The following is a 6,644-nucleotide window of genomic DNA, read 5'->3' on the forward strand; positions in this document are numbered from 1 at the left end:
GGCCACGGTTGCCCTGGGGTCCGGGTCTTGCCTGGGCTCGTTCAGCACCGCCTCTTTCGTTCGTCACGGCCCTTCGAACTCTGTCCACGCGCACCTCCCACGAGCGTCCCTTTCTCCTCTTCCTCGCCGCTCACGGGGCCGTCCATCCACGTTCAGCGTGGCTCGTTGTCTCCCACACTCCCCTCCCCTCAAGCCTCAAACTCCGGGGGGGTCCGGAGTATCCGGAGTCCCTGGACCGAGTCACTGGACTCCAAGATGAACTCCTGGTGGGGGAGCTTGATGAGCTCTCGCTCCCGCAACAGGTCCGGGGTCAGGTAGCTGTACGTCTGCTGGATGGCCAGGTAGGTGGTCTCGGCAAAGTTGCCCAGCGTGGCCGTCGAGACGCGGGCCGAGGTGTAGCAGACCTCGATGCCCGCCATGTGCAGCAGCTTCTTGGGCACTTGCAGGGCACGGTGTGGCGCTTTCCACTCTTGTTTCCCCAATAGCCGTTACGGACGGGGATGACGCACAGCTAGGCCAGGATGATGGCTTGAAGGATGGCCGTGGCCACCTCTTTGGAGCACTTGGCAGGACTGGCACCTCTTTGGAGCTCTTGGAGCACTGGCCGTTGAAGTCCCCAATGGCCGCAAAGGCCTTGAGGCGGGTGCGCTGGCCGGCACGCGTCTGCTTCTGCACCGTCATAATCTTCAGCACCTCGTCCTTCAGCGTGTCCCTGGGACTCTCCGGTCCTCCGCGTCTCCGCCGCCCTGCCTTCGTTGACGTGGTCGACGTCGGGATTGCTCACCCCGTCTCTGCCAACCAGGTTAACCACCCTGACGGTTGGTCCGTCTTGCTCCTTGCTAACCGGGTTGACCACCCTGTTGGTTGGTCTGGCCGTTCCCCCTTCCAACGGGGTTGACCACCCTGTCGGCTTGTCTGGCCATTCTCTTGCCGAACGGGTTGGCCACCCGGTGCGTTGGTCTGACTGGTCTTCTGCCGGAAGGGTTGACCACCCTGGGAGTTGGGCCAGCTGGCTCCGCCGGTATCCCGGGAAGTGGAAGGTCGCCTTCCCGGATGGCGCCGCCCATTCTGGTTCCTCCGGGGGGCATTTCTGGACAGAACAAGCTCTATTAACATCTTGCAAAGATTAGATCAAGTTCTAGGCCGCAGATTATAGCGCCGCGCAGAGCACCTGTCGGATCTCTCACCGACGGGTTCGCGCATTGTTCGGCTACCGCGCTTAGGCCGCGTTGCCGGTCGCGCGCGAGAGTCACGCGGAACGGAGGATTCCTCGTTTTGTTCTCGTTCATCGTCATCCCGATCACGAAGATGGTACTTTTTTAGGTCTGTGATGTGGACCGGGCCAGACTCCTCGCTCGCATTTTCCTGAGCGAGCCTGTAGGTAAGACGTGACAGTCGTGCCTTTACCACGTAGGGCCCTTCCCACTTCGGAGCAAGTGAGGCTGCGAATCCGCTCGCTGCGTTGCTCAAAGGATGGGTTCTCCTGAGGACCAAGTCACCCACCTTGTACTCCAGGTGACGATGAGTCTTATCGTACTGGGTCGCCTGTTCGATCCTTGCTGCAACGAGGTTCTCTCTGGCGTCGTGCAACGCATTCGAAAGGCGAACTTTCAACTCCGCCGCGTATTTAGAGAGTGGGCGTTCTGTCGAACCTTGGTTATTTCGTAACCCGTTCTCCAGCGGAGACGATAGCTCCTTACCCAAGTTTAGAAGCGCAGGCGTTAACCCAGTAGATCTGTTCACGGTCGTCCGGATTGCAAAACCCATCTCGACAATGTGTTCGTCCCAGTCCCTGTGTCTCTCCGTTAGTGTGATCAGCATGCTCTTCAAGTTTCGGTTCACTCTCTCAGTGATATTAGCCTGAGGATGGTATGGTGTCGTCCTTTTGTGCTTTATGTTTAGCGCCAAGCAGGACTCAGTGAACACTCTGCTGGTAAAATAGCTAGCATTATCGCTGATGAGACACGTGGGTGTACCGAAGCGCATGAAAGTTTCCAACAACTTCTCCCAGATGCGCTCCGAGACCAGCTTCCTCAGCGGGTGTAACTCCACCCATTTCGAGAAATGATCGGTTATTACCAATAAATACTGGTTCCCACGGGGACTTTTTGGAAGTGGGCCGATGATGTCGCAAGCAACCATCTCCCACGGGTAGTGACTCACTACAGGCTGCATCAGGCCTGGGGGCTTTCCCCCTCGCGGCTTCGCTTTCTGGCAGGCTGGGCAGCTACGGGCGTATCGGAGTGTGTCCTGTCTCATCCCCGGCCAGGTCGCGACGCGACATAACTTTTGAAAAGTCTTGCTGCCGCTGCCATGACCAGCCAAAGCCGAGTCGTGGAAGTATCCGATAAACCGCCTCCGTAGCCTCCTAGGAATCACCACCCTGAACGGAGAGTCGTTCCCCTCCTCGTCGTCGATTGTTGGAATGTAGCGGAGCAATAAGCCGTCTTGACCCAGCAAGTATGAATCAATATGTTCGTTAAATTGACCGCCAGCGTTCCCGGTGTTGCTTGCTATTTCCGCAATTTTCCCCAACACCCGCTGACAAAAACCATCTGCCTTTTGGGCCTCGACAAGCTCTTCCTTGCTCACCACTTCACCCCAAGCCACGATCCTCTGTTCCCTCGTGCGGCCTCCTAACACTGCGACGAGCTCCTGTTGCATCGATCCCTTCCCGCTGTCTCGCTTATGAGCGGCCGCGCAGGAAGCTCGTCTCTCGCAATCCCCTGGCTGCGTCTCCTCCTTCCAACCACTATCATGGGGCGCCCGAGAAAGTGCGTCTGCAACCTTGTTGGTGGAGCCCTTTCGGTACTCGACAGTATAGGAGTATCGCTGCAAAGTGAGTGCCCACCGAGCTAACCTCCCCGCCGGCTCTTTCAACCTTTGAATCCAGGTGAGAGCGGCGTGGTCTGTCTGAATGACGAAGGTGGTCCCGTCTAAATACAGGTCGAATTTCTTTAGAGCAAACATGACGGCCAGCCCCTCCTTCTCCGTCACGCTGTAATTGCGTTCTGGCGGTGTAAGGGTTCGGCTGGCGAATGCCACCGGGCGCAGCTGTCCGTCATGTTCTTGCAATAACACCGCACCGACCCCGTAGTCGCTCGCGTCGGTCTGTACCACGAACGGACGGTTAAGGTCTGGCAGGCACAGGCTGGCCGTGGCTGCTATCGCCTTCGTGAGGGAAGAGAAAGCTACCTCTTGTTCTCTGCCCCAGGCCCATCTTGAACCTTTGTGGAGCAGCAGGTTCAGTGGCCGTGTGAGTCCAGCGCACCCTGGAATGAACTGCCGATAAAAACCGACCATTCCAAGGAACCTTTGAAGGCTCTTCGCGTCGCGCGGTGGTGGGTAATCAAGAATGGCCCTCAACTTATCCTCGTTCGGCCTCAAGGTACCGTCATCTACGACGAAACCCAAGAGGTTGACCCTTGAGGCTGCGAGCTGGACCTTCTTTGGATTAATCGTTAATCCCGCTTTGCTCATTCTGCTTAAGATAATCTCAAGGTGTGCTAGGTGCTCCTCGAATGACCTTGAAAATACGACGACATCATCCATGTATGCCATGGCAAAGTTGAACTTCGCGTCCCCCAGCACGATGTCCATAAGCCGTTGGAAACTCGATGGCGAGTTAGACAATCCAAACGGAAGGCGGATAAACTCAAACAGACCCCTGTGACAGGTGAACGCCGTCTTCTGGACATCGTGTGGTGCTACCTGGATCTGCAAAAAACCTCTGCTACAATCCAAGGTAGTGAAAACCCTCGCGCTACCCAACGAGTACATGATGGACTCAATAGATGGGAAGGGATATGAATCCCTTCGTGTCATCTCGTTAAGTCGGCGCTAGTCAACGCAGAGACGAGCGGTACCGTCTTTTTTTGGCGCTAAGACTACCGGAAAAGCCCAGGGGCTCTGTGACGGCCTCACGGCCCCTGTGTCTATCATCTCATCGAGAGCCTTATCTAGGAGAGCTCGCTTGTGCGCACTCAGCGGTCTGGGATTACAACCCCATGGTCTAGCATCTCCTGTGTCGATTCTGTGTTGTAAAATGTTTGTAAGTCCTGGCCTCTCGGTAAACATAGCTGCGTGTCGATGCAAGGCGTCTGCTAACCTACGCCGTTGTTCTACCGGCCCGTTGTAAGAAGCGACAATCGCTTCAACGTTTCCCGATACGACTCGCGCAGCTAATGTTTGCTCCTCTCGTGATCCGACGAGTGAGCTTTCTGTGTCCTGACCGAAACTCGGTGGGACGGCAAAGGGGATAAGGGGAGTCAACGGATTATAGTGGTACCCGTTATTCTTCAAGTCTATGATAATCCCCTCCCGGCAGACGAAGTCCTGTCCTAAGATCACAGGGATTTGCATGCCTGGCAGATAGAGAAAACGCTGCCTCCTTCGACTGCCGTCGAGGCTAAGGTGAAGGCGTATAGCGCTTTGTGCCCTAGCCGATCCTGCTGCTAAACGCAGCGTGGTGGAAACTTCCCGCACGTGAAGTGCTCGTCGGCGACAGTCTTCGTAGACTCTGTCGCCGATCAGGGAAAGAGTCGAACCGGTGTCAATTAGTGCGTAGTAACTGTTACCACCGATCTCGACGCGCACGTACGGCCCCTTCTCAGATGTCAAATCCTGAGTTCGACATGCCGACGGGGCAAACACCGACCTGTCGCTGACCGCAACTCCAGCCCCGTTGGCAGACTGATGAGGGGCCTCGGCAGCGGCCCGCAACCGCGAGTCGGGAAGTCCAATTAGTGGCGCCGGCCTCTCCCGTTTCCCTGAGATCCATGGGGGGGAGCTGCCGTCCATGTGCACTGACGCTTGATATGCCCAAGCTGATTGCATTTATAGCACCTGACCTGTCTCCTGCCATTGTGTGCTGAGCGTCCGCCGCTACCATCACGCGAAGCAGTGTCGCGCCGGGGGTCATTGTAGTTCCCGCGACCCTCGTAATGATTCGCGACTCCGCGGTGGTCGGCTGCGCCGCCTCCCCTAGGGGGATGCGCCCTGGAAGAGCCCGCGTTAGCTGCTCTGCGCCTCTGTTCAAAAGCGAAGGGATCTAAGGCGCGGGGCACAGCAGTTGCGCCACTCCTATGTCCTGTAACGGCCACGTACGGCGTACGTGAGTCGTCGCAAGCTCCCGCGCCTCGACCTACAGGCGCAACCCGGCTCCAGAGATTCCTCTGCGCGTGGAGGGGGGCGATACGTCAACTCGGCGAGCAAGCTCGCCTGAACGATGCGCGCCTCTCTGGCAAGTGCTTCCAGATCAGGTAAATCACGTCCGCGCAAGTAGGGTTTAAATCTAGGGTGACACTGGCGGATCGCCCTAGCTACCCTCTCCGCGTCTGACGCTGTAGGGTCGGCTCTGGAGTAGAGCTCCTGGAGAGCGCGGACGTATTCTACGAGGCTCTCGTCCGGATGCTGAGTACGGCTGGCTAGCTCATCTCTGATCCGCATCTCATAGTCGGGAGGCAGAAATTTCTCTCTGAATCGTGTCCGGAAATCTGCCATCGAAAGGAACGGCCTCTGCATTCGCCTCCAACGCGCTGCGTCATCCGTCAACGCGATTGGGACGATCTGTATCAGGGCCGTTTCATTTGAATTCCTGTGCCGACGCAACTTCACAGGTAACTTGAGCAGATCATATCACATTCCCACTCGATCTGATAGGCATTCCTAATCAGTTTTATTTTCATATGTTCAGTGACAATGCAAGCCAGTTTTAAATACTCTACTTTTATAATATTACTTTTCCGTACTTCTCACTGCAACATTTTCATGGCGAGCATACTGTTCCCCAGATCACGAGAGCCGCGCACAAGTAGCGAGCCTCAGTTTGGGCATCTAGGACGTAGTACGTAGCTGTTGTGCGTCTCACCTACGCACTGCAAAATCTGCTTAAAACGAACCAAACTTCTTTCAGCAAGCGCTGTGACCCAAGGGGGTATCGGAGGTCGGGTGTGTTAGCGCACCGCAGCTCGTACGGCGAAAGGTCCCGCTGCCAGGGATCCCCACCCCTACCCGTTTCGATCTGTTGTGAGGCACAGACCCCAGGCTAGCAGTCGTACTGTAGTGGCTAAATTTTCTCATCTACAGCCTGAAACGGTATCGCCAGAACCTAGACAGGCCGATCGCACGCCATTTAAAATAGTGAACGTCTTATTTTCTTCCGCTGTGCCCAAAATGACGACAGTGGATGCGATTGAAAGACCAGCGGATAGGCGGGCTACCACTCTTGCCTTCGAATCGTTCGGGAGTCGGGCACCTGCATTTGCACCATGATTGAAGAAACAAAAAGAAGCGACGTCAAATCACATCGACACAGAATCACTCCAAGCTTCCTTGCTTGTGCCCTTCAGCTTTGTGCGCCGTCAGCCGTATCAACGCTAATCAAAATTAACAACGCCTGCCGCGCGCGTTCCGCTGCTCTTACAAACAACAAACAATCAGAGTACTTTGCCGCAGAAAGTTACTTCCGCCAGTTTTAGCGGAATGCAGAGCTCAACCCCTGCTGAACCGACGTTATTCAAGGTATTGAATTTGGCGTAAGGGTAGTGTGTTTGGGGTATGCGAAAAAGACCGGTATTGACTATGGCGTACGCCGAAATGACTACGGTATTGATTTTGGCGTACGCCATAACCCCCATAACTAG

Source organism: Ixodes scapularis, unplaced genomic scaffold, assembly GCF_016920785.2.
Source record: "Ixodes scapularis isolate PalLabHiFi unplaced genomic scaffold, ASM1692078v2 ptg000597l_1___fragment_1__unscaffolded, whole genome shotgun sequence".
In the NCBI taxonomy this organism is placed as follows: domain Eukaryota; kingdom Metazoa; phylum Arthropoda; class Arachnida; order Ixodida; family Ixodidae; genus Ixodes; species Ixodes scapularis.